General features: G+C 37.6%; 2 long non-coding RNA genes across 3 annotated transcripts in view; one reads left to right on the forward strand and one right to left on the reverse strand.

The window, feature by feature from the left end:
- Window positions 1-1,585: 1,585 nt before the first annotated feature.
- Window positions 1,586-6,473, reverse strand: LOC311283835. Its single transcript, XR_014626112.1, has 5 exons — window positions 4,701-6,473; window positions 4,097-4,225; window positions 3,468-3,539; window positions 2,954-3,106; window positions 1,586-2,861 (listed from the first exon to the last, which is right to left on the reverse strand). It is a non-coding gene; the product is annotated as an uncharacterized lncRNA (long non-coding RNA).
- Window positions 4,276-23,910, forward strand: part of LOC311283836 — a 30,988-nt gene continuing 11,353 nt past the window's right edge. For both annotated transcript variants that reach the window (XR_014626113.1, XR_014626114.1), the window contains exons 1-2: window positions 4,276-4,605; window positions 23,226-23,332. This is a non-coding gene — a long non-coding RNA (uncharacterized lncRNA). The remainder of the gene's footprint in view (window positions 4,606-23,225; window positions 23,333-23,910) is intronic.

Consider the following 23,910-nt stretch of genomic DNA (forward strand, 5'->3'; position numbering starts at 1 on the left):
TGCTTAATTTTATATTCAAATGTAGCATTCGGTAATAGTAATGTTTATGTAAGGGAAGTATATATTGCTTTAGATGTGTTTAGTTTATTGACATTGTTTATCACGTCTGTGTGTATGGCCATGTAAATAAACATAGCATGTGTTATACATAAAGATTAATCAGTATTTTGGCAAATGATGTGGGTATGTTCGAATGTACTTTTACAACAATTGTTTAGAACACGTAAAACTGCGCCGCGTTATCACAACAATGAATTCGACATACAGTAACATCTATGATAACCAATGCAGTATTAAACCTTACTTTTCTTGCGGTTAATTCATTTTAATGAAATAAAAGTGTGATGAGGTTCAAGAGTCAGGAAGGAAGAAGACAGGGGTCGGTGTGACTGGGACTCATACTAAAATAAAGCAAAACAAACAAAAGTCGCGCACAACGCGCATTCACCGTGGTAACCGCGACGGCTCAAAAAAGTTCAAAAATGAGAGCTCGGATCCACCGGTTTTCTTTCTCTGCGTCCAATTTTCTCTTCAGTCTCTCTCTCTCGTTCCAGCGCGCAGCTTATAAGCGGTCTCTCCACGCCGATCACTGCAATAAGACACAGGTGTTCGTCATTTGCACTTTACCTACTTGCGTCGGGAAGTACGTACGTTATCGGGAAGTAAATCTCTCTCCCATTACAGACCTCGCTGAACCACGCCCTCCTCGCCACAAAAAGCATGTCATTATAAAAATAGAACTTAGCCTCATCCATGAACATGATTTTTCGATTCCCGTCTGACTGATTTACATCCACGGTGGAGTTTAAAACGACAGTTCCCATCATTCCACGCTCCTTCACATCGTCATCAAGCTACGCCGTTGTTGTTGTTTGGAATGTAGCGCCCTCTAGCGGCAAAAAATTCTTGCATATTGTACCTTTAACATTACTATTATTAATAGTTGTATATATTATTTATTCATATAGTTATTCTAGTCCTCTATCTGCCTGGTCTTATTAGGGCAAAGAAATATGAACGTCACCCCAATTTTAGCATCGCTCCATTGGCTCCTGGTCCATTTTAGGATCCAGTTTAAATACATGTTGATTGTTTTTAAAGCTCTTAACGATCAAGCTCCTTCTTATCTCAAAGATCTTCTTCCTCCACATTCATATTGGAGATTTTTAAGATCTTCAGATAGGTTTCTATTGTATGGTAGGGTGTAGATTGATTGTATCTATCACTGTAGATAGGGTGATAGAGCTTTTTCAGTTGCTGCCCCCTCGTTTATGGAATCAACTGCCAATAGACATCCGCCTCGCACCTTCTATTATCATTTTTAAAAAGAGGCTGAAAACGTATCTCTTCTCCCAGGCATTGTATTGTAATTTTAGTATTGTTTTATCGCCTGTCTTGTATTTTGTTTTATGTTTTCAATTTAATTTTCTTTACTCTGTTCAGCACTTTATTAAAATGTGCTATATAAATAAAATGTACTTACTAAAAATAGGGGAAGGCTCACGTGCTTCTTTGGCAAAGAGTTATATATGGAGTTGATAGAAAGAGCCTGAAAGATATGAAAGATGATCAACCAAAGAAAAGAGACATTTGATGACTTTATTAAGAATAAGGAAGAGAGTCATGTTGAAATTGAAACTATTTGTGTTTGGTGATTGTTAAATAAGTACTGAAAAAAACAATCCATACAAAAGCATATTTCAATCACGACAATTCTCTGAATAGTTTTAGCATGTTATTGAATATGGCAAAGCTAATGTATTTGGTATTGGCGGACGCTGCAGCTGCTGTTGCAGATCTAGGCAGGTGGAGCTGGGGAAGATGTAGGGTTTCAGAGTAACTTCCCTACACGTATTTTCTGAATATGAATATATTCTGAATATGAGGTATTCTCTGAGTAATGCACTTCAGGTATTCCCTACAGCAAACACTGAACCAGACTATTTAAATGTTGAGCAAGTAATCTCATTGGCTGCAGGATCAGCAGAGGCCAATCAGAGGCCAGCAGAGGGTAATGTGATTGCTTGCAGATCGCATGTAAAGGACCTGTTAGCCTGCACCCTCTAGAGTTTCATGACAAAACTAGTTTTTTTAATAGCTAAACTGTTTAATAAAGTGCAATGAGTTTACATCAAAAACCATAGTGGGTGTTTTTGGAATATACTGTTGGGCTTATATATACATGTACCTTATAAGCCCATTCCAGACATTTCTTTGTTTGCAATTAAATTTGGTCAGTTGATGAGAAAACAAGTGTTTCTATGAGAAATTAATATTTGCCTTTTTTGCAAAGCTGTGAGAAAGCATAAAAGATTTGGAGTTGGGTGGGCTGAATAGGGTCACTTCCCCAAGAAGACCATAAAGTCTGTAAATTGAGGCCTAGAGAATACATTTTTGCTTAGTTACAGAAATGTGCAATTAAACTCTGCAAGTGCAATTAAACTCAGCAATCTGTGGCAAATATAACAGTCCTGGTCATAAAAAAAGCAATGTCCAAGTTTTAAAACATTTTCACGCAAAGTAGTATGTTCATGTTTATGCTTAGCATATTTTTTTCCCCATAAAAAAATGGCATTGGAGGGCTTTTTTTTTTTCTTCAGTCAAATACTGAATAGTGTGAAAGGCACATGGTGCATCCAGTTCTTCATATTGTGTATATTCAATTGTTGCAATAGAGCTATGAGATGAATGGAGGCCAAGTATTATATACCGGTTTACTCTGAAGTCTTCCCACGCTCTGAAGAGTCATTGCTGAGTGAGTGGTAAGCATTGTATTGTTCAAAGTGTCTCTGTAGATTGGCAAGAATGTCTTTCACTTTGCAAGGCTTCCACTTTCGTATTTGTTGTGTCGGCGCCTCTCTCTGTTTATCCACAAATGAGACAAAAGGGAGGTTTCAATAATTTAAATGATACATAAGAAAACTGAATGTAGGAAATAGGTTGTTTCAGCTACCTTTCGATGGGACCAACATCTCAAGGACCAATTTATGTTATTCACAAGATGAGATAAATCATCTTTCAGCTGTCCATTTATATTATCTGATTCGCTCCCAAATCTCCTCAGTTTTCCGTTAACCCTGCAGATTCTTCTGTGGATGTTATGTGCCTGTGACCAATTAAGGAAAAACAGCAGATGAGTGAACTCAGAATAATGACAAGAGATGATTGATCATACATGCAGTACGGAGGAGAAACTACTTTAAATATGGCTGTTTAACTAACAAGTTCCATCTGTGTCTAATGAGAACCCACATGCCTGAACTTTACATTGAGAACTTTCGGGAATGAGTGGGAAAGCCAGGTCGTAACATTTACAAACCACATCTGAATAGAATACTAAAGTGATAGAAACACATCACTGTCACATTTTAGTGAAAGTAACTTTACTGCCACGTAGAAGACGCTGTCACGTGTGTCAGTTTGAGAGAGAAACCAGACTTACACACGAGGAAACAGAATAGACTCACATTTTTTGGCTCCTTCGACTTCCAGACATTTCTTATTGTGCAGTTTGAATATAGTTGTTCAATACTGGCCTTCTGAAAAATCAACAAATAAATAAATAAATAACTAATAGTAAAAACACAACAAGAATTTTCACAGGATATTGTTAAAATGATTATGTAAATATGTAGTCAGTTACATTGTGTCAGTTATGTTCATTTTGTTTTGTTACATTTTTAGTTAATGTTTAAAGCATTATATTTACCATGATGATGTTTTGTGGGTTTGTTTATGGTTCTGGAAAAGCCAATTTTTAACTTTAATTTATCATGTGGCCTATTTTATCACCCATATTATTATTACAAAACAGATAGTAGTTGTAGTTGAAGTTCAATGTATCAACTGATCCCCGTTAATATGATTATGAACTGTAAAATATAAAGTATATATGCCTGAAACCACCTTTTTAACAGTTAATTTACATCAACCACAGCAGCCAGTTTTTCACTGTAAATGTAATAAAATGTTTTTTTTTGTTTTGTTTTTTTTACAGTATGTATATGCACACAAGTGGAAATAGGCCTATAACATGACCTGTTTTAATCTATTCACATGGTGGTAGGTCATACATCTGATAGTAGGTCATACTTACAACGTGCTTCAACTGTGTTTCAATGATATTGCGGTAATCCTCGGTGATTTGATTTTTATTGCGGCCACTTTCGCAGGAAATCGCAAGAGGTAGAATAATAAGCATCAAAACAGAAGTACCAAGACGATGCTGCGGATACAAAAATGCACATGGGTAACCCTACAAAATATGGAACCGTGTTAGACAGTTTCATTCAACCGTAGGCCTACAAGTCGTATAGGATTCACACAACACTTCTAAAGCCCACATAACGCGTACCTTATGCACCACTCGAATCAGTCATTACTTCTGAAGCATCATTTTGACTTAATTTCGGGATTTCCACATTAATACGCCCTCAGTGAACATTCACTTTCGTAATAAACATGCTTTCTTGTAAATCACTTGCGAGTTTCGTTTTGATTGTTGGCTATAATCACCGGGAATCCCCAAGTAACGATAGCTATAAATACAAGGTTTTCCTGTAGTCCGGCTCAAACGCCAGCCGCAGACACTCGGTGCGCATGAAGGTAAGAGTTATGCATTAATATTCTGCTCGTTTCCTCATGCTCCACTGAGGCAGGACTGGGACACTTTGGTCAACTTTTGCTTTGCGCGAACTTACCATTGGTCATTTTTGAGCCATATTCACATTCAGACCGAAGCCGTCACTGCAAACTCGTTTCGAAATGTACAGGTGGAAATCCATGTTTTCCCATTTCCTATTGATTTTCCACGTGAATCAAGTTGTTTGATGGTCAGTTGTTTAAATGAATCGAATGCTTTCCTCTTCTCTCAGTCATTAAAACGCTCATAGTCCAGGGGAATTAAACTTCCGTCACTGGTGGGTCTCACCGCTTTCGTTTTCTCTCTGTATGACTGGACTATACCTCTTCAAGCCATGCTCCGTGTGAGTTCGGACCGAGCGGAGAGGACGTGTTACCGAAAGGAGGGGCCTTCCCGGTTTCCACATGACAGCTGGTGACAGCTAGAGTCATTCTGGTTTGATCGGATTATATCGTAGGAAGACGTCAAGTGCGTGACTAACACAAGGTCTATGGCAATTATCTATCAATAATGCCAAAAAATAAATAAAAAATTAATCGCGCACCACATGTGCAAGACATCCCATTCACTCCTATCGCAAAAAAAAAAAAAAAAAAAAACACCATGACTGTCAGGTGCAGGATGACTGCTTTTCATTTAGCAATCCTCTGAAACAGATTCCATTATAGAAAGGTGTTTCGTGGATTTATCGATTAGACTGGGTGGGTGTTTGTGGGTGTTTTTTACAGGCAAGACTAAACCAGGATTAGGTCTTTTGTTCAATTATGACAGTAGCTTTTATAAGACTGCATGTTAAATTATAAAAAAAAAAAAAAAAAAAAACTGCAGCACAGTTTCAAGTTTCAAGTTACAAAACAGCAAATAACCTAATGAATGAATTACATGCATTACGTTTTCATCAACGTAAGCTACATGTTATAAAGTTTAGCCTATATGCGGGCAGTTTTTTTTTTTTTTCTTTTTGTCATTTGGCCAAAATCTCATGTTATTACAGATGAAGTGCTACACAGGTGCTGTTGAAGATATTATTGGCTGTGACTTGATGACAAATTACAAACTAAGACATAATTATAGTGTTATACATATAAACAGGTTATAACTTATACCACCTGTTTATAAGTGTTCTAATAAAACACATTAGAAATCACAGCATTAGAATTAACACGCGGTTACATGTTTGTGGCGTTGCTGACGGTGTTTGCAAAGTCTGCGCCAGAATTGCAACTGAATTACCAAATAATTAACTGAAATGTAGGCTAACGAATCCAAAAAAAGAATGCACTGCTGTCTGCTGAGACTTTCACATAGTTGAATAAAATAAAATAAAAAACACTTTCCTAAATTAGGATACTTTGGAAGGTAATGTTACTGATCCTGTGACGATATCTTAACCCAGCTAACACACTACGTAACAGTTAGCCTACGTAATTTATTCGTACTTTTTGGTAATTTCATGATTTACCAACTGACGTAGTCTCGACGTCGCATGTCTGTAATTTCATTACCATCAAATTACCAACTGACAACTTCGTCAGTACGGTCTCCTAAGGTTATAAGATAACCAACAACGGTCAAGATACTCTATTCGTAATAACTTAATTTCATGATTTACCGGCCACGACACTGCAACGTCACGGACCCGTAATTTCATTACCATCTTATCAGACTGCATTTCTATGAAATATTTTATTTGTAGGTCAAAAAAGTTAATTGCAAGTTTAAATGTACCAACAACAAAAAAACGTTCATTACTGTATCAATCCCAGCAAACATGAGACACAGACCTGCAGATCATTGCATCAGTCCAGGACATACATGACGGTAAAATCTGGACGTTGAATTACCCCTCTTGGATGTAGATATTAAGTTTTTTGTACATCTGTGGATGTGCAAGACATACAGAAAATGACAGTAAACGTGATCAAATAAGAACGTAAAGTATGTTACTGCTTTAAAATTCTATTTACAACTTGTATATATAACATACATATATCCTGAAAGTGGCTTTTTATATATATACACAGTGCAATGCATAAGTTAATACACCCATGCTAAAGTTGACTAAAAAGAGGAATAAAAAATCATATTTTGGAAATTGAACTTAATGCCTTAATTTAAAACCTGATGCTAACTGAAATAAAACCATGCCAATCTCTAGGTATGGTGAATGCTATGTGATGATGTTGGGCTATTTTAATTCCAAAGGCCAAGGGAACTTTATCAGGATGCATAGTATCCTGGATCCATGAAGTAACTGGCCTTTAAAAATAAAAATCTGCCTGCCTCTATGGGAATTTAACATAGGGGTGTACTAACTTATGCACCATGTATTTTAAGGAAGAACATTTATTTATTTACGATACATTATTCATTCACAAAGAAAATTGGTGTCCTTAAAGGTTGGATTTTTCCAATTTTTTTTAAATTAAGGCATTAAGTTCAATTTCCAAAATATGATTTTTTATTCCTCTTTTTAGTCAACTTTAGCATGGGTGTATTAACTTATGCATTGCACTGTATATATATATATATATATATATATATATATATATATATATATATATATATATATATATATATATACAAAATATTATATATATATATATATATATAAAGAACTTAATTCTTTAAGTGCCACTTTGTCCCACTATCACGTGTGCAGGGGTGGCATTTTGCACATGAATGGGTCACAGAACTACAAAGTCAGTTTTAAATTCATGATTTAATATTAATGATATTTTAAATTGTTATATGTTTTAACTCTAGATTTATTTTAATGCTGCGTGACTTTTAAGTGTTTTAATGCGCGTGCGCGTGAACATTCGAGTCGCATTCAAACCAAAGGGGTAATCTTTCAGAAAAAACTGAAGCTTCCCCGGGGACCGCCATTGATTAGCAGACCATCACCTGCTGTTAGCATTCCATTGACTCCCATTCATTTTGGTGTCACTTTGACAGCGAATGACTACATCTGATACGTTTAAAGACTCCATTTGTCCATTATTTATTTCTAAAGAAACACGAAAATGTATAAAAGGCTCCATTACCTTGTATCTTATGTTATGGCCCCGTAGAAGCAGTTTTTGTAAAAATAGGCTAACGATTGCGTCATAACCAAGCGACTCTCTGTCGCACAGTAGCGAGATTACCGTATGGACAGGAAGAGAAACTCGCAGGCAATCGGGGGGACGTGGAGGCAAAATGACAAAATAATTAATCAGAATACTTAGCAAAAGTTGCTCCTGCTCCAAGCTCATGGACACCTCCTACTCACACTCTGTCTCTGCAAGTTTCGGAAGGGAATGATTCAGATTTATCTTGGCACTGCTACTAGAAGAGCTACTAAATTGTAATTATATTTCACAATATTACTGTTTTTTTCTGTATTTTTGATCAAATAAATACAGCATTGATGAACAGAAGAGACTTCTTTCAAAAACATTAATAATACCGGTAGTAAAGTTTCTAAACTTCTGACTTGTACTGTATAATCAAGTGATATTTAATAATTAACAAGGACCCTGTTGAACCAATCAGAATTTCTTGTCCAATGGTCAGTCAGTTTAATTTTCTAATTTCCTCCTTCTCATGGGCATTTAATAATGACTTTTCAGTATAAATCTCTTTTTTTGGCCCATTTTATCTGTCAAAGAAAACCTGCTTATTAATTATGCACACCTGAATAAAGGTGTTTTAGTCTGACTTTCTTAGTTTGATCATTTGTTCTGACAGTTGCACCACCACCTGACATTTTGGGGGTTTAATGCTGCTGCAGGTATTATCATAAATAAGCCTGCTAGTTTCCTATTTAAAAAAAAAAAAAAAAAAAATTGGACATCATAATCACAAATGAATTCAAACTAAGGTTTTATAGAATATAGTGATACATGTCATGAATTTATCAAATTATTTTAAAAGGAAATAATGCACTTGGACACAAAAATATGCACATCACATTGACCCATTCCCGTATTCGTTGCCACAACATAACTTTGTGACAATGTTTATAAAAATATATGAGCGATTTTTAAACAAAACTGTCTGCTTATACAGATTCTATCTTTCAGTGCAAATTGCTTTGTGTATTTAAATGTTAAATGGGAAAACACTCACCTGTTCTTTTTTTTATTTTTTATTATTATTATTGCTTTGTTATTAGGGCCACCAAAATGAAGACGTGGAAGAGTAGTTTGATGTTCAAGCTTCTGGGGAAAACCTTGTTCGTTTAAATGTTAATAAACCTGTTTGCATACTGTTTTTGCTGTTTGTGCTTTGTTCTATAGTAAATGAACTGAATTAACCAAATTCTGCGTCTTTATCTTTCATATGTCGTTGAAAAAGTCTCTAAAATAGTTTTGAGCAAATGAGGACAAGTTAAATTAGACCACTGCATGTCCGCCCACATTATATTAATTAAAGCTGCAGTAGGAGTTTTTAGAAAACATTGACTTAGCCTGAAAATTTGAACAAGCACAACTTACAGCCGGTAACTCCCCCTTGCTCTGTGCTGCGCTACAGCCCTCCCTCCACAGCTCCTCCTCCACAACGGAGCCTGCCGTGAACGCGCAGGCTAGTAAAGCCTTTAGCCTTTAAGCATGGTTCGAATTACGTGGGAGCCAGTGGGAGCTGTGCTCCCATAGAGAGAGGATGAGCTCCCATGAAAGCAGTAAAATCATACACCTGTGGGGGTCTCTAAAAATCATCAGCACCATTATTTTAAATTACAAATAAAGCACTTTTTCCTTCAGACTACTGTAGCATGACTTAAAAGATGCCAAACACATGGATCTCGCGGGATCTCGGATTGTCATCACACTACATCCTTATGCTTCGCTTTCTGCCAGGACTTTTACTGGCTTTTCTCAACTCACAGAAGTGAGTGACGTCAACGTCCGATCTAGCAGTAGCATAACCCATCAGGCGAGTGTTATTTTAACATAGGCGTAATTTGCGGGTGGGACATGTCCCCACCACTTTTTGCTAAGGTCGATATATTGTCCCCACCACTTTTGTGGCACTAATATACCAATACAAATAAATAAAACCTCTTCAGTTAACTAGCAGAGCATTAATTTAGTTTGTTTGTTAAATAAGAGGCGATCTAGCGCTGAAATGTGTTGTTTTTTAAATCAAATGATCAAAGTGCTCATTGCCGCTGCGATCAGTGGCGTGGAGACTGTGTTCTCTTGTGGCTCGCGCACAGTCTTCACACGGACGCACGCTTCAATCCGTTGTGGAGACTCTCTATTCGTTCCGGTGAAATTACAAAAAAAAAAAGCACACAAACGTGTCCCTTGCCTGATAAACAACCACTGATAAACATAATCGGATTTGATGAGAAAAAAAATATATATACGAGTGCGGATTAGAACCCAGAACCTCTGACACGTACGCTTGGCAAAAGTTCTGCCTCTGGACCACTTAAATACATGCTTAAAATTGTCGGATCTATTTATTTATTCACGTGAAAATTCGACAATTTAAACCAAGTGTAGCCTACTATTTAAACTGAATTGTGTTAGCAACGCTTTTTTATTAAACATTTTTATTTATTTACATTAGTAAACTACACCGTGCCTACTCATAGGCTACTTTTTTTTTTCTTTTTTTAAAGAGACCCCCACAAAGATGAAATCATAATTTGAACCCTGCCTTTAAGCCTAAGCAGGGCCATGTCTATAAGCAGGGCCACCGATGACGGCGGATAAACAGCTACTGCACATTCACTGGTAGGGACGAAACATCAACAATATGCTTTACATTGACTATGGCCTGCCCATACTTTGACTACAAACTTGGTCCTCCAATCATTACGTATTTTGCAATACATGTAATGTAACTTTATAACGTTGCACTCTTTCTATAAGTTATAATAGCTAGTAAGATAATATAACGGTAACTAACGTTACAGTATGTAACAAATCAGAAATGTGGCTAACTCTGAATCGGTTTTTAATCCTTTCAGGACACGTAACATTAGCTCCCTCCACCTCTGAAAAGCCGCTCCTATGTTTACCCTCGTTTTATTTCGGGCTCGGTCTAATTCTTTCTTTTTCGCTTGTTTATCGTCATCTGTCTTTTTCCGTTTACCCGTCTTTGTTGTATGAGCAGGTGCCACTCGAGAAATTGGCAGTTTTGGTTGTTTGTCCACCATGAGCACATCTGCGGCACACTGGCAATATTGATTTTGAATGACTGTATGCTAGAGATGGGGAGTCGACTCCAAAAGAGTCGATTCCTCGACTCTCACTAGCCCTAGTGTCGGAATCGACTCCAGGTCAGGAATCGACTCCCAGTGTCGAGTGTTTTTTTCAAGTTCAACACAGCAACAGTTCATTATAACGAAAAGATTATAATGAATGTAAAGATACGGAAATTAAAACAAAAAGATAAAGAAATGAGAGGAAAAAATAAGTAATGCCAGGAAAACAAAGAACAATAATGTATAGATAGTTTTTTTCTGTTGGGTCTGTTTTGCGGCTCAATCAATCATGATGTGGTTCAATACAGTCAATTGGTTGTGATTGGCACAAAACACTGCAGTAGGTTTTACGAACCAATCATGTTCCAGTCCTCAGGGTGAGAGTGGGACATGCCCATAATTGGTAAGTGGTGGTTGATTGAGTGATACTGTTGAGTGATGACTGTTTTTGAATCCAGTAACGTTAACTTATAATGGCAACCCCGACCTCAACCGTGTGGAAATATTTCAACCAGACCGAAGACAAAACTAAAGCAACGCTGTGTTTATGAAATGCAAAAACGGCAATAAAACTGGTAATGTGTTGCAATCAGTCATTAAATATACTTTTTTATTTCATATAGGCATTCTTAGAGGTGATTTTTGTTTCTTGTCTGTGTTGATTAATTTTTCAATATTAAACATTTTAATAATGACCTTTACTTATTTGTATACAAAATTAGACGTTTTCTACAGAAGAGCTTTGATATCTATAATTTCCAGGTAATGTATGTAATCATGTAGGTTATCCCTAAATAAGACATTAAAAGACAAGTGCTGTGTAAATAAGAGTATAGTGTTTAGTGTTGTAGGCTACTTCTGAAAACTGAAGGGAGTAAATTAAGTGTATAACAAAAACTATGTAATGCTTTGTGTGCTTGTCAATTCTTATATATGCATCCTTGTTTCCTTTCCTCTTACCTCCATCCCCTTAGGATGCGAGGATGGAACATTAACATTAGTGAAATGGCATGTACTCACTCTATATGAAGTTCATTTTCTATTATTAAATGACAAGTGCATTAAAAACTATTATTAAACAACAGTTATTATTGGTAATAATATAACTAATATTTTTCAATGTTAAACAAAAAAAGTAAAAAAATAAAGTTAAACATGCTTAAGTTAAAGTTCATAGCTTCACTACATTAAAATTATATAAAATAATATACAAAATAAATAGATAAATACACTGTCTAAAACAAGTCTGCTTTTACAAGTTTAATGATTAATACTAACATATTGCACACTTAAATATGATTTGAAGAAGCTGCGATGTGAAAAGGAGGGGGATTTATAAGGTTTAGTAGTTGATTAAACATTTTAGTATAGGAAACATTTGTATCCTCGCTCTTGACCCCTCAGGAAGCCTCCTCGTTCCTCGCCCTCCTCCCGGTGGAATTAAAGAATTTATGGCGCTTTTCCACTACACAGTACCAGCTCGCCTCGGCTCGGCTCGACTCGACTCGGCTCTGTTTGGTTTTCCACTGTGTAAAAGTTGTACCTGTACCTGCTTCCAGGTACTTTTTTTCGTACCACCTCCGGCAAGGTTCTAAGCGGGCTGAGGCGAGCTGAGGCGATACTAAAATGTGACGTGAAATCATGGCAGACTGCTGATTGGTCAGAGAGAATCGTCACTATTCACTGCGTCATCATTGCACGCGCCAGACGCAGTATCCTGAATAAAAAACAGCAAAAACAAAAACAAAAACATCCAAAAACAGCATACACTCGATTTCTCTCGCGCGTCTCGCGTAAAAGATTAAGTCACGGCAGTTTCCTGCGGCGTCGCTATGACGACCAGGTACTATTGTGGAGGTACTATCTGCAATGGAAAACGGAGCGAAAAGCGAGCCGAGCCGAGCTGAGTCGAGGCGAGTCGAGTCGAGTCGAGCTGGTACTGGTAATGGAAAAGCGCCATTAGATGTCCTACATGAGAGCGGAGCTCGATCGGTTTCAGGGTCGTAGGACATACGAGCGAGAAGTGAGGAAACGAGGAAGCATATTGAGACGCACCTTCTGAATCCTGACCCTATTTTAATTCAAAGTAAATGGAGTCGAGGAGTCGATTCCACCGACTCCAAAATTAGGAGTCGGGAGTCGGAGTCGACTCCAAAAAAAACGGAACCGAACACCCCTACTGTATGCGCTATGCAAGAGAGGGGTGTGATCAGCACATACACGAGTTTGATTGACACTGCTAAGACATTCCTCCTGGCTCTCATTGGTTGTTTCTGACTGGGAGCGGTGTATTGGGAGGAGCCAGAGGAGCTTGATTTTTTTCACAGATTATCTGTCTCATAGGACAATGACAGTTTGAACAAATATGTAAAAAAAATTTTTTTTTACAAAAGTTATTGAAGCTTTAAAAACTAGAATGACCAACTGGTTACAAACACAAGACTGTTGATCCACGACATCGCAGTTACTTACTGGCGACGTTACAAAGTTACGTCGTGGCAACGGATCCAGGAATTTCACTTTTCCGGTCGCCTAGACGAAAGTTTGGTCACCAGATTACGTTGCAGTAACGTAACAGTCACGTATTTGTGTTAGCTGGGTATTCTCATGTCACTATCACTAGCGCGCGCCAGTTCAGGTTCAACTGTATTAAGACCCCTTGCGGGCAATTTGTATACGGCGTAGTAGACTTAAACATAAAATACACACCAACATATAAAACAAAACAAATAAAAGAAATAACAACAAACAAGAGTCTACATATAAATAGGGCTGGGTACAGAGTTCGATACTTTTTAGGTAGGCCTACCGACCGAATTGCCTCGATACTATTGAGTATCGAAAAATGACTTCTTGTTCGGTAGTGCTACCAGATTTCGATACCTAAGGGGTTAACTCGTCAACGTCAGTGAGCCAATAAGCACTAAAAACAATAGTTTACGCCCAGAGACTTGGCTCACGTGAAGTGAAGTGTGTAGCCTATGCCTCCAAACCCCCATAGATGCACGTGAAGTGTGTAAGCGTCCCAACCCCCTAATATGAGGCGCCGTCTAGACTTAAATCAAACTTCATTCACGCACACATATATGGAAACACTTGCATACACATATACTAAGTAGTCACACATACATGTATACTGCAGTGCTGAATGCTCAAACAAATACATATGAAATGCACAACGACACACCTAAAGTCGCTCACGCACATACACGCAAACTCTACACACACACGAGACGCGCACACTCGCACACACAAACTCTCCGCGCACATACTCATATGAGACGCGAGCGCGCACACACACACACACACACACACACACACACAATACCCTAAAGCAGGGTCTCTCAAACTCGGACCTGGAGGGCCACTGTCCTGCACAGTTTGGCTCCAACCCTGATCAAACACACCTGAGCAAGCTAAGCAATGTCTTCAGGATCACTAGAAACTCACAGTGTGTTTGATCAGGGTTGGAGCTAAACTGTGCTGGACAGTGGCCCTCCAGGACCGAGTTTGAGAGACCCTGCCCTAAAGATGTGGAAAAGTCGATCAAAAGTGTGGCTACATTTCTCCAGGCTCGATGCCAACAGCGCGCGATGCAGTATTTGCGGTAAAATAATTGCTGCAAAGACCGGTACCACGACAAATATGATGAAGCACTTGATGGAGTTAACATGAGCAGAAAGTTGCTCCGTCTTCGACTGGTAAATAAAGAGATACCTTGTTGATCACTCTGACAGTGTTTATAACCTCCTGGGACCCAGAAAAAAAAAGTTTTTTGAATTTAGTTTTTTTCCATGTCATCACACTGTTTAGAGCACAATAAACAAATGGTAAAAAAACATTTTTGAAAAACAATATTTTATTCATACGTTATGCTATGTCCTCTGTAGTGGACACCAGGACTAAGTTGTTTAAAAAATAAAATGACATGAAATTATATGTATAGGCAAAACCAATGGGATTTTTTTTCAATCACCAATAAATTTGGGGGTTTCAGGATTTTTTCAACCAAAATTTGTATAAAGATGATTCTCAACTATGTTATGAAAGAAATAACGGAATGAATCGATACACCATTTTACTTTATGCAATATGTGGGTAAAATGTCCATAAATTAATATTCCCATTCAATGCAATGTATATATAAACTGTATCTAATTTGCACATTAATGTGTTCTTGGAGCAACATTTAATGAAAAAAGAAGTGTAATAATTGGAGTAATAATTGGCAACATTTTAATAATAGTATCTAATATTTCATAGGAATATTGATCTATAATTTATTTCCATATTCACTTGTTGTGTCTCCCAGAATGCCTGATAAACATGATTTAAGTCCTGGTGTCCTCTACAGTGGACACGTATGAAATCAACGCCCTGTTCTGTAACAGAAAGTAATTTTTTTATTTGAAACCCCATAACATTTTCCTGAGATGTTGTTTTATGAAATACAATTTGAAAAGTAGTCCAATTTAAATTATAATTACAATATATTATCATATTTCCATAAGAAGGCTACATTTGATCACTAAATTAATGTCAGACATTTTTAAAGACCAAGGAGAAGTTGTTTTCATGGTGAAACCTCCAAACATTTGGTATCTCTGAAAAGTCCTGAATGTGCTCTTTACAGGACACCCAGGGTGTGTCATGTGACATGTATGATGTCAGAGAAATTCACTAAAATATAATGTCCACTACAGTGGACAAAAGTCTATTCTTGGGTCCCAGGAGGATATTGCAATAATGACGTACTGAATGTACACTGCCGTTCAAAAATTTGTTGGTTAGTCAGATTTTTTTTTTCAGTAAGGATGCATTAAAGTGATCAAAAGTGACCTTAAAACATGTGTAATGTTACAAAAGATTTCTGTTTCAAATAAATGCTGTTCTTTTGAAATTTTTATTCATCAAAGAATCATGGAAAAAAATGATCAGTTTCCAAAATATTAAGCAGCAAACTGTTTTCATATTTCTGAAGGATCATGTGACACTGAAGTAATGATTTTGAAAATTCAGCTTTGACATCACAGGAATAAATTACATTTTGAAATATATTCAAATAAAAGGACAGATTTTAAATTGTATTACTATTTCCCAATATTACAAGTTTTACTGTATTTTTGATCAAACAAATTCAGCTATGGTGAGCATGAGCTCTTTATAAAAAATGTTTTGTTCCTTTGTGCTTTTTTTTGTTCCAAATAAAACCAAAGTTTTTCTGAGGTAATGTGTTATGTAATCTTGGATTTCATAAGATTGGTATCGAAAAAAGTATCGTTCAGGAACCGGTATCGAAATCGAGGTATCGGTATCAGTATCGGTATCAAATTTTTTTTAAGGATACCCAGCCCTACATATAAATTATGTTATTCATGTTTTTCCCATTGTCCAATCGAATGAATGGAGAGGCGGGGCCTTCCGTTGTGGTGACGGAAGTTTACAGTTGTTTGGAACGTCCGGAGACTGCAATGATGGAGGAGAAACTTGTGGTGGCTGTCGCAGGTTACCCGTAGCTGTATAACTTAATAAAGTTAATAAAAAGCTAATACGGCAGTTTACTTAACAGCAAACCAATGATTCTAGAGCGCTCGCACTATAATCATGATTAGACTTGCAGGACAGCTGATTCGGTGGTTGCCTAGCAACACAAAATACTCAGTGCACTGCTCAGTTCAAATCGGTTCAGTCAACCAAAAAGTGGCAGTGAATGCGTCTCGCGTTTTCAAACCTGAAAAACGTGTTCTGTATGATCGGGGCCTTCCTCAGTTGTTTCTCAAGTTTTATTTTGTAATTTAACTTTGCTTCCTTAACTGCTAATTCGATAGCTCCTGTATTTTCCCTTCATTCATAAGTGCTTTGAGAGATTTGGTGAACCATGGCTTGTAAGGAAATATTTTAACAAGTCTTACAAGGGATGAGCATATCATCACAAAACGAAATATAAATCCTAATAACATCAGAGACTGAGTTCATCTATAGCCTACATGACGGGCCAAGAATCATAAAAGACAGCCCAATTTGTACAGTCCGAAATGCTCTGAACTCTAAAACTCTTGATCTTTCTCTTTTAAAAACAGTTTTATAAACAGGGATAATCAGAACAGTGATATGGTCCGCCGACCCCACTGAAGGCTAAACGACAGACTAATATGCTTCTTTAAAGGGGTGGCTGATTATGATTTCAATTTTCTAACTTTAGGTAGTGTGTAATGTTGCTGTTTGAGCATAAACAAAATCTGCAAAGTTACAACGCTCAAAGTTCAAAGCAAAGGAAGATATTTGCTTTTAAAGAAATAGTTTTTTAAAGGTGCTCTAAGCGATGCAGGGTGACGTCACTTCTTGTTGACGTTTGAAGTATGACCTGGGGCCCGTTCTTCGTACGTCACTAACTCAGTTAGCTGGATTTGATTGTTGGCGATTTGGCATGATCTTGGATTGTTTGGTTCTTCGACGCTCATCCTGGACTTGCTGTCATAGCAACAGGTGCGCAAGCTTAAACCTGTTTGTGAGCAGGCTTATTTAATGTTAACAGGATTAGACTGCGGCTTCATAAGCGGAACTGATACGGGAAGTTTCTGAGATATTTTTTTTTTTTCTCGTGACTCGAGAGATTTCGTTTACATTATTAATTTGTTGGAAACGGACATTTATTTTCGACTTGGAGTCGGGCTTTAACTACAGCACAAACTGTTTGCATTTCCCTAAGATTATTTGCGAGTGGCTCTTTCCTTTACACCAGTGGTTCCCAAACCTGTCCTGGAGGGGATTATCTAACCCATGTGACTTTCACAAGTCAAAGCAATTCATCATTACTCAAGATTTAACAGTTGAAATGACTATACGGCCTTAATTTAATGCAGCACAAATTATTTTACAGTGTAGGCTACTAAGATTTTTTTTTTGCCTTTTTCTTGGTTGCTTTTATAAACAGACAACCATTTATTTAACAGTGCCTTTTATAAAAGAGACTATAATATAACTAAAAATTACCATTATGTAGAATATTTTTGTACTTCACTTTTATTTGTTCCCATGTTCTAATGTGGTGACTCTGACATTACAATGAACAAAGTAATTATGCAATTATTAAAATACAAAAATATAGGCTATTAAGTGATAAAAACATCTAACATGGCCACTTCTAACGGATTTAAATTGTCTGCTACTTTTTGCCAGCCCTCTCTCCTGGCTTTTGCAGACTTTGAGGTGTTCCCTGGTGTTTTGATTAAACATTAAAACTCAGAATAAACTTCGACTATTAGTTCTTGCTCTGCTGAGGAGAAAAACTGAGCGCGCTCTTTGGCCACGCTGAGCAGCCAATAGCAGCGTTGCTGATCAATGTTTCTACTATCGATACATATCCCCTTTTAAACCAGCGCATGAACGCGCAATTATCTCAGATAACTCAATCCAGCGATACTAATCATATCCGGCAGGTGTGTTCGAAGAACCTAATTAGCCAGATCATGATTAGCACGATGATATCATCTTGGATGTGTAACTTGATCTCGGATGTTTTAAGCAACGTACGAAGAACTGGCCCCTGAATGTCGGATTGGAAGCCCTTCTGCCACCTTTTGAATGCTTTTCCGAAGTAAATTCGGGACTTCGCATTCCATTCTTTGTTATTTGTTCATCAGAATGTCGTCTCTTTGGTCATATCGGCCATATCAAAATTCACAGGAAGATACAATTTTAATGTTAGTCGTTGTTAGGACATCTCTCCTCTAGCTAACTTCCCTCTTCATGCTTCTCTCTCCTCTCCTCCACTCCACCCCCCCCCCCCCCCCCCCCCCCCCCCCCCCCCCCCCCTTCATGTGCACGCACACTAACCCCCCAACCCCCACCCCCAAATCATTCTTGTCGGTTATTGGCTGGAACACTGTTTATGTTTCATGGCCAAGGCTGGGCCAGTTTGTTTTTCTTGCCGTTTGTAGAGTCTGGGCTGTCTACAGAGATAGCCCAGTGTTTTTACAGTGCATTCAGGGGACAGGCAGCTAGCGGATAGTGAGGAGATGTTTGCTGGATGTGACAAAAAAAAAATTGGCCTAAAAAACATGTGACATTGCTTAGACTAGAGCACCTTTAAGGACTAAAAAAATTGGCTGGTAGGGACGACAGGACATTCCTCCAGGGTTAGTGACATCACCAACTCTGAAATGTACATAAACCCCACCCCCGGGAACATCGGTCCATGTTGAGAAGAGGAAGAGTTGTTGCAGTACAGCACATTTGTAAGTCTGCTCAAGCTGTCACATCCGTCTTTTCACATGCAATACAGTATGTAACACAAATGCAATAGCATGTCACTCTGTATGCGTCTTACAACAGTTCCCACATGAGCGATTTATAGATTATCATGACAGAATATGCTAATCAATGACTTGAAGATAGTTAACTCCACATCAGCAACATAAATTCATCAACTAACCATTCAGAAACGTCCTGTTGCATTCTACATGTTGTCACTTCTTCTTGAGTCTCTCCATCATTGTCCAACTCCAGTTTAAACATTAAAGGCAGAACAGTTTCTGACATTTAAGTGCTTGTCTGTGTGAGGTAATCGGAGCTGCTGACACACACACAAGCTCTTGAAGCTCCGCCCTCTGTGCTGGGAACAGCAGCTTCTTTTGCATTTAAAGGGACACACGAAACAACACGTTTTTACTGACCCTCAAAAAGGGACAACTTTAACATGCTGTACAAAATTATCTGAGGGGTATTTTGAGCTAAAACTTCACATACACACTCTGGGGACAACAGAAACTTCTTTGACATTTTGTAATAAGGGGCATTTATGAAGGTAATATGGGTGAAAGTGTACATACAACAAAATGCATTTAAGGGCTAAAAAAGTGCATTTGGCATGATATGTCCCCTTTAAGACTGCAAGGGAAGCTCGGCTTCCCCTATAATGTCAAAAAATGAATGGTCAAATATGTACTATTGTGTTAACATTTTATTGACTAAAAATGCGTTAGAACACGTTCATCTCAAAAGACGAGTTCGTTCAGAATCAGTTACATATAGCAGGTCGGCTGACTCGATTTCCTTCTCATACATTCACGTAGCGTCACAGAGCATTTCCCTGTTGAAGCCTAGCGTCCATTGACTTCAATGGGGCTTCAATTCGGCCCCAACAGGCCGTTTTTTTCAGTGCTTCGAAACTAGACGGTCATTGGATAAATGCTGCGATTATGTCTCTGGGGGTGAATGAGGAGTGGGCTGGCTTGGACTCCGGGCTTCTGCGTAATGATTGGAGGGTCTGTCTGCATCTCCTTTTGATTGACAGCGATTTCATACAATAAAAAGTCGCTGATGCTGAAGCTAATCGAGCTCAGTCCCATCGCGGATTTTTCAAGTGTAGTAGAAAGACAAACTGCTGCAACCTATTTCTTGGTATTTGCTTGTCGAAATTGCTAGCCAATTTTCCAAAAATATTATTAGTATTATTATTATACTTTATTATATTATTATTTATACCTTTATTTTATTATTACATTTATACAATTATACCTAACTCTGCTGGACACTGGTCAAGTCACTGGAAAAGACGCCTATAGTTGTACGACAGGGTCACAGAGCATTTTATTGAAAAGGAAAATAGAGCAGAAATTACGTATAAATGGACAATTTGTATGATGTAGGCCGAAAATGAGCTTCCCCTCTTTGAAAGACCAGCAGCCGCCACTGGTGCATTAAAAGTACCATTTCGGCAACGAGAACATTTCTGAGCCAAATGAAGATAAAGATGTGTTCTGGTGACTGGCGTGTTTATTGAACCAATCAGATAAGAGTAAATTGAGAGTCAGCGAGAAGCTCATTTGATTGGCTACATGAAGGGGGACCCGCCCTCCTCCGCAAAACTCAATGAGTGAGAGAATCGTGCCAAAACTGGAAGCGTAAGTAAAAGAATAGGCATTAGGCTTGTTTAAGATGAGCAAAATCTGCGCAGAACCGCTCACCGGTGATCACCGCGAGATGCATGCCGGTTAGAAATGTGTCCTAGTGCGGTCCGCCTTGCTCTGATGTCATGCTGACGTATGTCAAAAAATTACATCCAGTTTATTAGCAACACTGTGCACGAGCGTGAATCCCGCAATATCCATGTTTGATCTCACAGCAGGTGTCAGATCCACTGCGAGAAGTCTTGCCTGCGCTTTTTTCACTCCTCCCTTCACTGCAGCCGCCTACTCTCGCATACATTTCTCGCGAGGCTAGGCGCATCTCAAACAAGCCTATTCATAGGCATTATACGACGAGTTCTCGCGAGAGCACAAGTTGAATTTGCTCAGCGAGTTTACTCTGGCGTCGAGTAATGATGCTCGTTAAATATGCCCTTGTATCCGAGCTGCACCAATCACATCGGGTTATCTGATATAGGCGGGCCAGAGGCGAGCTAAACAGATGACGACAGCGCTGTGACGTCGAAGTCATTAGTAAACATTGCAAGATGGCTATGGTATGGATGAACACCAGTTGTTTGAAACGGCTTTGGCCGCTACAATGAGCGAGTTAGACTTGGCTTTTTATCTAAAAGAGGAACAGAGGCGGGGCTCGAATCGTTCCTTTGCCAGAAGGGCGTTTTTTCGGATACGGCAAGAGTCTAATCTACCAGTTAGCTCCGCTGGTAGCTAAGCATATGAGGCTTGTTGTGATTGGTTGTAGTGTTATCTAATTGTGAGATTTTCAAATGCATGCTTGGTGCCGCCCCTTTGAGCTGGCCGATTTTCATTAGTCGATGCCAGACCATTAATCTTTCAGATTTAGGTCTGGATTTCCAGGCTAGCATTATACCACCCCTCTAATAAACCCATAGCAAAGGTCAAGAGTCTTATTACTGCGTGTGGGGCAAGACAAAAGTTCTCATGGAACAGGGAGTATCAAATTTCATTAGTATGCAGTGGACGGTGCCAAAGGCATGTTGATGTAGACGTAGATCTTCTTCTGCAAAGGTGGTCAGAAATTATGTCATAATTCCACATTTTTCAGATCCTGTCGTTTTATGGCCTTGGTTTCAATAAAAGCTGTTTTTGAAATAACAAGGAAGTTTTGAGTTGTGATTGTGAAACTTACAGGATATTTGTATAGTATAACGTCCTCTTACTGTCAAAAGATCAAGGGAAGTTTGAATTCTCAGGTCATGACCCCTTTAAATATTTGCACAACCAACAGACATACAAAAAAGAGTGACCAATAGTAATGATTTATGAAATAAATAAATAAAAATGACGAAATTTGGAGATACAAGGTTTCTGCATGACAGCGACAATATGAATTAATGTTTAGAATCTTTTTACTATTTTTTTACACTATAAATGTTTGTACTTACCTTTGACCTTCTGCAATATTACTCTGACACTAGCGATATTACTTCTGCAGTATTATAGAGTATATTGCCTGAAAACCGCCTGTAATTGACCATAAAACTACTGTACATTTAATCATTCTTTTAATTAAATAAATAAAGTTATAGTGTGATAAGACATTTATTTTTATCATTTTTATCACAATTATTTCATATATGTTTTTGGAAAATGACCAACTATTCATTGGGTGGGCCACAATTCAACTTCACCACTGTGACAGAAATGTCCATTATTCAAAGACAAAAAATTAATTTAACAATACTGGACTGTTTTAGTGCCTATACAACACAACTGAATACAGTTCATTGTACTTAATTGTAACTGAGGTCGTGGTGGAATAGATCAAGTAGCCTGATATTGATTGAATTTGACCATTTTGTTTTCTTACAACTGTAAGTTTCAATGTTCCTGTTTCAAAAACTTCCAACTGAAAAATTAAACACTGAATGTTTAACATTCAATAAAAAATATGTTCTCTTTTGAATTCCCATGTCACGTGCAACAATTTGAATATGATAGCCTAAAGGCTGCAACACATAAAACAAATGCCAGAAATGTACAATCTAATTTTATACATAATTAAATGCATAATTTATCCATTTTCATTTGTACTCTACCAAATAATGCAAAATGTTGCTTGTTTTCGAGTACAAATGAACAGGATGCATTTATTTGTGCATCAGATTACACATAAAAATCAATTAATTCGTGCCTTGTGAGCTGGGCGGGAACATGTTTCTTTTTCTTTTTCTTTTTTTTATCGAGCACTCGAATAATTGAAATGATATGACAAGTTGCATTAGTATCAAACCAGGAATGCGTTGGTGGTTAACGACGTTTAATTAATATATCCCCATTAACTTTAATAGCCCAAATGTGTTTCACATGTTTGTGAAAAGGCCTACCTGAAAGTGGTGCACGGGATTCATCTCTCTTTTTCTTCTTCTTCTTCTTCTTCTTCTTTTCATTTTCGGCTTCTCTGCTTAAACTGCTGTTGGCTTTTCCACAGGCATAATCAATTAAGGCCATTTGCAGCCAGCAACAAAGACGAGGCAGGCTCGGGGCAGATGCGGAAATGACGTGTCGCCTGAGCAACAGAGATGGCTTTATTTTGAGGTAAAAATATGAAGTTCGCTAATAAATGAAATTTGATTTCAAGGTGCTTCTGTTATGACATATCTTTAATTAAAATATGGTCAAAATAAATAGCCCTATAAATATGAACAAGTCTTAGAATAATTTTACTTTTCAGATAAATCTCTTTTACTGGGATTCTGCTTTGTCTGTCATCGGTTATTCAATTATTCAACTAAATTGTCAAAATAAAAATTAAAATAGAATTGATTTAGTATTTAACATTAATGACACTTTAAAAATATATATAGGCCTACATATTAATAAGAATTAGTTAAGCCCAAAATTATTCATACCAGGCCAAATTTTGAGTTAAAGTTAATTTTTATTTGATGAATGGGGATATTCTAACTGGAAATAACACAAGAAACTAGGCAAAGATAAAAAGGCATTGTGTTAGCGATATTAATGAAAAATATTAGCTGTTTTTTGTGTATTTTTGGACAATGTTCCATGCCCAAAAATATTCATATTCCAGATCTTATCACAAAATTCTCAGGAAATGCAATCGTCTGCACCATTCTAAATGTTCCTGGTAACTTCTAACATAATAATAATAA

The sequence above is a fragment of the Rutilus rutilus genome, assembly GCF_951802725.1.
Source record: "Rutilus rutilus genome assembly, chromosome: 24".
Classification (NCBI taxonomy): domain Eukaryota; kingdom Metazoa; phylum Chordata; class Actinopteri; order Cypriniformes; family Leuciscidae; genus Rutilus; species Rutilus rutilus.